Consider the following 12,002-nt stretch of genomic DNA (forward strand, 5'->3'; position numbering starts at 1 on the left):
GTGTCACGATATTGTTCTCAATAATATTGACAATGCAGAAGGCCATAATTCATTAATATCAGGGAATTTAATATCAGAGTCAAGGAGCTAGCCTATTGCTATCACACCTCTGCTGGGAAATGATACTGAGAGGAGCTTTATTGCAGAGGATTTGAGACTTACAGAGGCAGTGGAAGAGGTTAATGCAGCTTCTAGCAAAGCTTTGCTGCTGCATAGAAGACAATTTTGTGCATAAGTACCAGATAGGAGCCATGGGGAAGTGGATGTAGTTTCATGTTTCCAGGCAGGAAGCATGGCAGTAAACAATAAATCTCTTCTCCATGTCTCAATCTTCTAGCAGCAGCAATTGAAGGGGTAGCTGATAAAGACTCAAGTTTCTTCCTAGTAGAAATTAATCTTCTAATTCTTCTGAGTTATCTTCTAATCAAGAAAATACTGATTAAAGAGGTTGGGAAAAGAGCACAAAAGAGGAGATCAATCTGCATTGATAAGAAACTAAAGGTCAATATGACAAAGTGTGATATGCCTCTCCTAAAAATGACAATATGATCGTTCAGCCAACATCATTCCCCCATTTCTGGGCTCTCCCCATGGTGTTTCACTGAGCTAGCACAGCCCCATGGACTGAATTTGACAGCTTCCCTACTCAAGAACATTTGCACCTACCTTCCAGACTTCTAAGCACAAAGGTGCCTATTTTTCAAAAAAAATTTTTTTGCCTCTTTTTGTTCATGAACGGGCTAGAGTGTGGCATTTAACAAAACCCTATCTAATTAACAAAACCTAGCCTTTTTTTTTTCTCCTCTGTGATATTTTTATGCTTCTTAATCAAGCAAGGAAAAAAAAAAAACCCAACATACTTCCAGTGGATCCAAAAGACAAATCATTATTTTAAATTTACAGAGTAAGGTCTGCCTTGAAATGAACATCCAAGGCAATTGCTGTATTTTAAAAGCTCCCCAAGTTGCAGGCTTAATATGAAGCAGTTCTCAGCAGAATGGCTTTTACTGCCTTTTCAAATAACAGCCTAACCATAAGTATAGATCTTCTGGATAGTCTCAGTGTAAAAGATCAATTGCAGAACAGGCAGCTTGATGTTTGCAATCTGTCTTTTAGTAAACATTTCTCTTTCTCCTCCTCAGTTGGAAAATTCCTGCTGGGTTCTGAACAGCGGAGACCTTGAGGAGCTTTCATGTTGGTAAATTGTAACAGACATAACTTTTTCCTTTTTTTTTTTTTTTTTTTTCCCACTGATAAGGATGTTCTAGCAAAATCACCCCTAGCCTTTCTTCCTAAATACATTCCTCAGCCAGCTTACAAAAGTTACTTGAGTTCCAAAAGTCAATACTGCTAAAAAAAGAGCATGGAAATGTAACACCACTTTTAGTGGTGATCAGAAAGAAATACCGTGTGCGACTGAGGTCTGTATGTAATCCAGCTTAAAATACCTGATAATGTTTTGGAGCACTTTAGCCATTAAATTCAGTTTACTGGTATTGCAGACATCACTTTATATAAAACACTTCAGACTCCACTTTACAGGCAGTCCAGCTTTTCACCCTCATTCTTCCCATTGGAAGACTGTTTAGAAATTTGATTCTTTTAAATAGCTGGGAACATTCTCAAATATTCTCTCAGTAAATCCATAGGCAATACATACTCAGTTGCTTTTGGGCCAATGTTATTCTTTAGCTTAAACACATCTATTCTTTCCCTGATCTTCATCCCTCTGATTCATGTATTCCTCAGTCCTATGAAATCCAGTGTTATTTAAATATGATGTAGCCTAGAAGAAGAATCTTAAGGTCAGGCAGTCCCTGGGATTCATAACTCCTACAGCTGCCAAATAAGGAACTTCTGGGCTAAATCTCTGTCAGCTATACACTTCTTGTGTGCCTCTGTGTGTGTGTGTGTGAGACCTGGGCATACACAATGTGAGCTCATAATTATTCAACACCCAACTGGTAATATCCAGGCACTCATCTCCTCGATCATTTCCAGCTGATTCATAGATTTATTTTGTTGTTAGGCTGAATCCCGTGACACAGGTTACCACAGGCTGCAGTTAAGGTGATGATTTATATTCTCTTGAATTGCAACAGCCCCTTTAAACTTCAGCACTTGATCACAGATGGGAGAATTTGCTCCATGGGGTTGATACACAACAGTGCCACTGACCAGTGTAGTGCACAGTCTTCTTCAGGACCAGAACTGCACTGCTCCAGAGACACTCCATCCTTGCCAAATGTACTCACTCAGTCCAGAGCAAAAGGAATGTTCTGCAAACCCAAACCAGAGCAAATTGTGACTGGGCCACCATGAGTCCAACCCTTGTAAAGTGTCATCAGAATAACCAGAATTTTCTTTGTCTGAATCATGAGCTAAATCAGGAAAGCCAAATTTTAGGAAGACTAAACTCTGACAAATGCAATGTTTCCTTACTTGAGGGCAAGCATGATACAGGTGTGATCCCACAGGTGCACCCTGCAAAGTCCAGCCAGCTCCTTCACCCCACAGCACAGACCCTGCTCTGGCAAGAGTTCTCACCAGCTCAAACAGAACATCTCAGTACATCCAAGACCCAGCAAAAGTCCTTAGGTGATGCTGGGAGATCTTTCCTTCTGCTGGAAAATGCTCAAAAAAAAAAAAAAACATAGGATCCTCCCTAGATTCTTCCATTCTCCTGGATGAACAAGTGTCTAAGATGTGACAATTGTCTTTTAGTACAGAGAGGTAAGTTTAGTTGTTGGGCTGAAAATCAGGAACATGGTTTGTAAGGACAAAGTAAAAATAAAATTAACATACTGTGCTTGGAAAACATGTCGTTTTTTTCCTCCCCATTTAAATTCCCAACAGTATTTGGAAAATTTTTACTCATGAGGAATGAAGTAGACCCAGGAAATTTCCTCTAGAAAAGTGAACATTCCTTTTCTAATAATATTTCATACTGGAGAAGGATCTCCCTCACTTAGTGCATATCAGTTCTCTAAAGCAAGAAAACTCTGAAAGCAGCACAGTGAAATCACATAAAATAAATAATAACCTGTGATAAATAATAACCTGTGGTTTCTTGCCCGAGATTGTTCTGCTGCTTTCCCCAGCCCACAAAAAAGCATTTCAGTGTTATACACTGCCTGTTGTTTGTCAGCACGAAAAATTCAGAGTATTAAAAATGCTTACTGCTTTGAGAGCAATAATAAAATGTGTGCTTGCTATCACTGTTTTTTCCTGCCAAGAATGAGAGAAATATAGAGGTGAAATTCCATGTTGTTATGTATAAAATAGTCTTTGAAGAAGTGCCTGGGGAGTTATATTGTATGGATATTAATGTGTCTTATGCAGCTAAATCCCTGCTCACTACTTATAAAACATAAAAGATATGAAATCTAGAATCTTGATCATAAAACACAAATTAAATCAACACAGCCAACTTCAGAGAGCACGAATATATTTCACTTCATTGGAAAATAGTAAGCCACACTGGTATTTGGACAGAAATGAAGCCTGCTTGCTAGAACACATTTTTTTTTCACAGCATTTTCCCCTTATATCATTATCAGCATGACAAGGTCTCCCCAGTACCACGGTTCTCACACCAGCAGGATTCTCTTTTATTTCCTTCAGGGATGGTGGGAGGCTGACCATGATTTCTTTGCATCTCCAATGGAGCTGTGATAATGCATCAAAACAAAAGCTGTTCTATTGTGGAATATTTCTCAACCCAGGGAAAGGACCAAGGTCCAAAGGGTAAGCAAGGCAACTGGAAGAGAAATTGTTGGATCAATGTGGTGCAATGTATCAGCTTTTAACTGGTGAGAAATCCATGTTTTCCAAGCCTGACTCAGATGGCCTGGCTGTTAGACCAGGAGTCAGGAGCTGTGGATGGACCTGACCCAGAGTCACTGCAAAATGGGAATGGCTCCATCCTGAGACACAGCCAAGAGTCCCAGGGAAGCCAGCAGCCCCTGAGTGCTGGTGGGACACAACACTGGGCCACCCAGAGGCAGCTCTTTTCCATGTGGGACAAATCCTCTATCTCCCAAACCTCTGTCAGCCCACTGAACTTCTGGTTAAGAAAATTAAAATGCACTTTGGCAAGCGCTGCTTGAAAACTTTCTGCACTAGACCATGCTCAACTCCAAGTCAACGGAGCTGAAGGGCCAGCAAGGGGACTGTGCAGCCAGAAGGAAATCCTCTGAGAGGATTCTAAGCCTGAGTTCCAGAAAGCTTCTAAAGTCTGTGCTCCTTTCTATTCTCCAGCCCTGCCTCCTGCACTTCTGCCAAATGCAGAGCTACAGAGGTGATCTCTCAGGCACAGAGTGCCCCCAGAGTTTTCACTATTTACTCCACTTCTGAAGTGTCCACTCTCAGGCACCTGTCATCCCACTATTCCTTTGGGTCCAGCTCATTCCTTACCCAAGCAATTGCTGACCTGAAGCACGCCGTGCAGTTTGGTTTCAATATCATATGTTCTTCACTGTGCATTTTTATTTTTTATGTTTCCACCGATGCATTTTCACTAGATAAGTGCTTGTTAAATGCTAAATCAATACCCCAGTGCTCTAAAACCAAAGTGAGAGCACTGGCCACACTACACCTACAATGCATTAAAGCCTCTGTAACAAGTTTAATCACTTTGCATCACTTTAACTGCTCCTTTGTGAAATGACTGCAAAACCCTGCCAAACAGCTTCATTTCATTTTCCCCTAGTGCCCAGGTGAATATGGGCAGTGGCCATCTCTAAAAATAGGAAAATGGGAGGCTGAAGTTCAGTTCCAGGCTAAGAAGACCAGAGATGAAAATTTCTCTGGTCCTGAATGTTTTCCCTGGCACATTTTTGCATGCTCAGTGGCACAGCAATTGTCTTTCTTTCATAAGACGCACAAAGAATGTTTTGGTATTACATATGAAACACTTTAAATAGGTTTATGTGGCCATAAATAACAGGAAATCTTAATCTGAAAGGGTCCTTTAAAACCCTCTGCATAGCAAACTGGAATTTTCTGGTTTTGGGGGTTTTTTTTATTTTTTAAATCTTGATGCATTTCCCCACTTGCTTACTGCACTTGACACAAGAATGGACAGCTGTAAAAGGGAGCCCTCCTCACCATGATGTTCTCTTCCCCTTCTGCTTCCTGGCAGGAGCTTAGAATTTTTTCTAAAGATGCTATGTTGCTTTCCTTTTATGTGCCTGATACCTGCACAGGAACCAAAGCAAAGTCTTCAGCCACACACTTCCACTCCACACATCCTCTAGAACAAACCAAGTTGTGTGAAGTTGTTTAGTCACAAGTGGAAGCTGTTTATGAAAAGCTTACCAGGGTAAATGACCTTAGAGGAACATCAGCCAGCACCTACCTGAAAGAAACAAGGACAGGTCCAGGGCAGGAGGGACATTTTAACCTGTTTGGTGGTAACTGACAGGTGTAATCAGCACACAATTGCTCTCTGAAACTTCTCACCCTAGAAAGGAAATCTAACAGGTCACAGGGGTTGCCAATATTTTCTGCAGAGCTGTGATCAAATGCTGCCTGTCCTGAACTTCTGTAAAGCCTCAGCCTGATGGAGTGAGTGTCAGCTTAGCTGATTTCATTTTGGTGCCACTGGCTGGAGAGATTTGCAGGAGCTGCAGCCACAGGCTCTGTCAAATACATACAGAACATCTTCAAATGGCATGAAAAAGGTGTTTGCCATTTCACAGCTTTGATTCGTAAATTCACCATGCTGTCCTTGGCTTCTTGTCAACAGGACAAAGTAGGCTTTCCTCTCTTGAAACTCTGCCTGCCCAGGGGCCCCATTTCCAGACCCACATTCCTGTGCTTTCCTTTGAGTGTGGAGGGAAGTGGGCAGAGTGACCTCTGCCATGTTCACCAGCCTAGCTGGGTTAAACACTCACCTGTCCAGTGCAGGCAGGGATGTGAAATGCAAGGAGGTCCCATCCCCAGGGATTGTTTCCTCAGTGGCATCACGAGATTCAGGGCTGCCAGCTCCCAGACAGACATTCCTCCTCCACTTTTCACCACGCTCTGCTGCAGCAAGGCAAGTGCTTCTGGGAACAGGCTGGAGACTGGATCCCAGCTGAAAGTAGCCCTTCAAAAATAGCAATTTTTAAACTGAATCATTTTCCAAATCACACTCTAAAATTACTTCCCTTCCTGGCAAGCTCCCTGCAGCTCATTGGTACGCAGGCAAGCACGGACTTGGAGGATGCAGATTTCTCAGGAGCTGCACCAATCCCCTTCTGCAGGTTTCTGCATCCATCCATCCATCCATGCATCTGTCTGTCCATCCCTCCCCTCTGCACTGTGAAGCTCAGCCACAGAATACAGGGCCACATCTCTAATTTTAACAGAGATTTATAAAGAGCTCTTCCTCTTTCCTCCAAATTCCTGTCAAGAGAAATGGCAGGTGACAGAACTGCCTACCTGGCCTTTCAGTCCTTTCAAATACTGGGCTGTTCCCTTGGAGGGCTGAAGGATGCTGACCTCTCCTGAAAGGCCAGGCCCTGGTTAGGCTGAACAAGGTGAGATCCAAGGAAAATCTGGTAACTGGTTTGTTGCCTAATAGTCTACATGAATTCAACACTGGGCTGTGCATTCAGAAATTACCCTTTGCAGAGTCTCAGAAATATTACAGAGCTGCATCTTCCTGAGCAGTAGAATAGTAGCTTTCCATTATTAAAGTGTATTAAAAATCCCTTGCATGCCAAGCCACTGACTGAGATTTCCCTGCACAAAGCAATAACAGAAAACAAATTACCAAAACTAATGCAGGAAGAGCATAAGCCACCAGAGTGGAAGGTTTTCCCAGAAAATGGGAGATTTCATACCAAAAATTGTGAGGAAAGTAAGTCATGTGAACACAGAGCTACCTGCACAAGATGCAGGGTGCCTGTGGCTTCCATTGGCAGCACAGGCATGTGAAAACAAATTAATTAATTAATTCATTAACATGCTCAGGATGCTCAGAGCACTAGACAGAATCAGGCCTTCTGAAATTGGCTATTCATTGCATTTAAACTGAACATAATTGGCAGCACTAATTAGATCATTCTCAGCGAGAGCAGTGATAGTGAGAAAGTAGTAGTTAGATCACTGAGCCTCAGGAAAAATCAAAACAAAAGGCCATTGAATATTCATAAATTAACAGGAAGAATGAAGGAATCTCTGGTTTAGGCAGCGACTGCTGCCTGTTTCTCTTAAACCTGTGGAAATATTCTCCCAGTAAAACCATGTCTTTGGTTAACAAATGTGTTTCCCTACAGCTTAGTATCCCCTAGCAGTTCGACCTAGCAAACCAAAACCTGCACTGGCTGACTCCTACCTCTCACCCTGACTTGGTTTTGAGTTTGGGAGGACAAAAAATTGGTTCTCAAAGGATCCTCAAGTTTATCTCATCAGCTTTTTTGGCTCTGCTCCCATGAAAGCCAGAGTGCTACTGGCAGAGCAGTGGGGGCTTACAGAGCCCAGCAACCTGGAAACAGGTTCATGCCAAGACTCCACATGGACCACCTGCTAATCAACACATAAAAATCTTAGTTTTCAACCAAATTGTCTGCAACAGGCAACTCATGGCTTCAAGATGAGTAATAAGCCTGCCTGTTTTCTCCCTCCCCTCCCCAAAAATTCACCCTGATGCAGAGAGAAGACATGAGAACACAATAGGCTATTTGGGTCATGGGACTGGTCTGCTTCAAAACCTAAAAAGTGCCTGGGGAGGGTGAGGAGACCCTAGTAACATCTGAGGTCCCATGGAAACACACACTCATCCCCAAATACTTTGTACTTAGTATACTTTTCACTGCCTCAATCTGTCATTACACTGTCAGATACTGGGAAAAGCCCTCTATCCTGAAGTATCCAGATTTCTAACTTAAAAATTGGGCATATTAATTTCTGTTATGCATTGTGACTGAAACCCTTGCTCACAATGCTACCAAGGCTCTGATTGCATAGACTCCCAATTGGCTCATCCTTTTTTTTTTTTTTTTTTTTTTTTTTTTGATTACAATGTAATACCCAAGAGACTGTTCCCTGCTAGGAGGTAAAAGGGAAGAAGAGCACTGTGCAGCTTGTCAAGCACCCAGGCTCACCATAAGGCCGCTCGCTGAAAAATAATTTCCTTGGTACATGTTACAGACAAAAACTAATTTATACAGCCCATATTGGGCTGTATGGAGAGCAACACAAAAACATCTGCACATTAAACTCCAGCTGCAGGAGCAGTTACAAATCTATTTGCCTTTGGTCACTGTCGAGGTAGAAAATATGTCCAGCTACTGCAAACAAGCTGTACATTTCAGGTCAGGGACTCTATGGCAGGTTTACCTTCAGATTGTATGAGACACTTCCAAATAACTACTTGAGACATTTCCATGCCAATAAAGTGGTAAAAAGCTCCTGAATTATGTACTTGGTATTTTTTCTTGGCAAATATTTGCTACAAAGTCAGTGGGGACATGTATGAGTGAAGCCTGTACTGAAACCGAGAACACAAATGTGGAAGTCTTGGTATCCCTGAAGTTGGAAGAAGTAGTCCTGCTAATTTGCTTGTGAGTCACACAGTCAAACCATGGTTGAGAATTTAGAGGATTTTACCCACCAAAAAAAACCCAAAAAACAAAAACAAACGAAACAAAACAAAAACCCAAAAACCCCCGAAACAAAACCAAAAACTATTCCCTTGAAAGGAATAACAGTAACTGATCTTTTTCAGGTTTAAAATACCATTTTAAGCTTTATTCTTTGGTAAGGGAATGTGATGTTTAGCAGTACAACCTATTTGCAGACAATGGTTTAATTACACATTTAATGAGCCCATCTCGTTTCTTTGCATGAGCTTAACTTCACACAGCCAGGATAATAATGTGAACACCACATTTTGGTTATTAAAATGAATGCTTTCACAAACACTGACCTCCTGACAAACCAAATGGCTGGTGCCATGCATACAATACTCCCACAGCTCAGGCATCTAATTTTAGCATAAAGCCCAATTTACAGCTGACCATCAGCTTTTAAAAAAATTCTAGGCAAACAGTTTTAAAGACAGCGATGTTTTCACCAAATCCCCCAAGACTTCATTCAAATATTCAAGAAAATTTAGAAAAACATCCTTCATTTAACCATATAACAGCCTTTAAGAGTGTTAACCAAGCAGGGGCACAGCAGCAGATTCAGGATGTTTCCTCAACCTCTCATATCTGGATCAGAGCAACCAAAACCATGACCTTCCTTTAAGCCACAGCTCTAGAAGATTTTTTTATCTAGCTAATGGAGTTTTTCCAGGAGCCAGTTACTTTGGAAAGGACCAAACATTTTCAGTGGGACTTTAATGGGAAAAAAAAAAAATTCCCCCTAGCTCTATAACCAAAAAGACTTTAAGTATTTCTGCAAAACGGTGACAAATTTTCAAGACTCCAAGTAAAAAAAATCTTAGCGAAATGAGTTGTCAAAACATTTTGAAAATCTGTCAACAGCTCGAATTCTTAGAAACCATGATTGGGTGATGCTGGAGATACAATCTTGTCCATGCTGAAGCAGCTAAACCACGTCCCTTGCTGCTTCAGCTGAGCTTTTTCCTTCATGGAAAGTTACTGGTAGGCTTTCATATCTATGAGGTGATTCCTCAGGCTAATCAGCATCCCACCAGCATCATCCTTTCCCAGGCAGGACATCTCCAGAGAGGCCAACACAGACTCCAGAGCCAGTCAGCTTCTACTGCTTGGAAACTGTCCTGTCACCCAAGGAAATGGCCAACTTTTCACTCCCCATCCAGGAGAAACCATCCCCCAGGAGAGGGGACAATGCATGGAATGGTGAGGTAGGAGTTACACAAATTTTGCTAACTGGCTTCTCACTAAAAACATCAGGGGCCTCTCACAGTAGGTGAAATTGCTCAGGACTCCAGAGAACAGAACCCTCATTTTATAATGTTCCCAAAAGGAAAGTGAAAAACAGCAGCAAAAACAATCAAACAAACAAAACAAAACCAAAAGAAAAACCAAAACAAAATTAAAACAAAAAAACAAACCAAACAAAAAACAAAACAAACAAAACTTGCCCTGCAAACACAACAGCACCAGGAATCTAGTGATACCCATCTGCAGCAACAAATTCCCTGCAAATTCAGGTAAATGAGCTTAGTTTTGCATCATCTGACACAGTGGATGCATGTAATCATTCCTGGATTACCACAGGGGAAATTATTTCCAACTATAGTCATGGGCACTAAATGGCTCATTTCTGACCTATTAAGCCCTTGACCATCCATGGGAGACTTTCCACTCATCTCAAAGGCCTTTTGATTAGGTCTGATATACTTTCCCAGTGTTTTTCTGCTTCTTGTGTCCTTGAGATCTGCTATTGCTTTCCCCAGCTATTGGGTTTGTGATTTATTGGTTTAATTTTTTTTTCATTTTATTCAGTTTTGGGTCACAACTTTGAAATAGGAGCCACTTTTTTTCTTAAGGGTTGCATGTGGTATTGGTCGCTCTGAGCACAACAGGAGATTGGAAATCTTCTTTGATACTTCTAATCACTTTCACCTCTACTGAGCAAAATGCTTTAGCACAAAAGCAATAATGGCAAAACCCCAAAATTTAGACATGTCAGTGGCTATCAAAACATGATACTGTGATTAGAGTACTCTGTTCCTAGGAAGCATAGGTATAAACCCAAGGCATTTTCTTCACCTGGCAAGTATGAACAGTCTGTTAGAAAGGGAGGAAGCTCTCCTGCTATGGATGTGGCCAAGAGATAACTGCCAATAATGTGAAATCTCATGGCAAAGCAAAATCTCTCAGATCCAAAATAAGAAATAGATGTGTGAAGCTATGGAGAGGTTCTAGTGATGGCAAATAGCCCTTTGCTAAAAGACATCATATAGCTGTCAAGAGGCAGGAAATATTTTCCTGTAGACAAAAAAAAAAAAAAAAAAAAAAAAAAAAAAAAAAAAAAAAGCAGAAAAAGTTGAACCAATAGAACCTAGGCTAAAAAAAAAACATAAACCAGGGCACAAACTCCCATCCCTGGCAACTGTAAATTGTGGGGAGCATTTCCTCCTCCAAGCTCAGATCATTCCTACACGTGTTATCAACCCCTACACATAGGTTTGCAGAACTGGCATCACTCCCGTTCTCTTTGCAATACTTTATCAGTGAGAATTCTCATTTTATTTTAAAAATACGAATGTAATTATTTACTTCAAATCTCCCAGAAAAGGACTGCAGTTCTTACTGCAGCATAACAGATAAGAAAGGCTACAGTGTTTGTTCCAAGGCAAACAGCAAAGACAGAATCCAACATCTTGGGCGGGGGGGAAATCACTTTTCAAACACTAGCTAAGATTAAATGAGCATTTGGCACCCAACCCAAAATCATTTTCTTAGGTCTATCTCTGCGGAGTCAGATCAGAAACAACGAATCGCTCATCGAGAAATGGCTGAAATTAAGTAACTACCGCTCCACCGGCCGCCACCAACTCCCTCAAAAACACCCTCTTGGCAGCGGGCGGGGAGGAAAAGCTTCAGAAGCCAAACCACCCCCGCAGCGGCCAAGGCGCATCCCACACATGGCGAGGGACCAGCGCCTTCTCCGCGTCCCCCGCGCCCCGCCGGTGCCGCGGTGCGAGCGGAGAAGTGGGGAGAGACGGGCTGGGCTGGGCTGGGCAGGGCTGGGCAGGGCAGGGCTGGGCAGGGCTGGGCAGGGCTGAGCTGGGCAGGGCTGGGCTGGGCAGGGCAGGGCTGGGCAGGGCAGGGCAGGGCAGGGCTGGGCAGGGCTGGGCAGGGCAGGGCTGGGCTGGGCTGGGCAGGGCAGGGCTGGGCTGGGCAGGGCTGGGCTGGGCTGGGCTGGGCAGGGCTGGGCTGGGCAGGGCAGGGCTGGGCAGGGCAGGGCAGGGCAGGGCTGGGCAGGGCTGGGCAGGGCAGGGCTGGGCTGGGCAGGGCTGGGCTGGGCTGGGCTGGGCAGGGCTGGGCTGGGCAGGGCAGGGCTGGGCAGGGCAG

This window comes from Vidua macroura, chromosome 3 (assembly GCF_024509145.1).
Source record: "Vidua macroura isolate BioBank_ID:100142 chromosome 3, ASM2450914v1, whole genome shotgun sequence".
Lineage (NCBI taxonomy): Eukaryota > Metazoa > Chordata > Aves > Passeriformes > Viduidae > Vidua > Vidua macroura.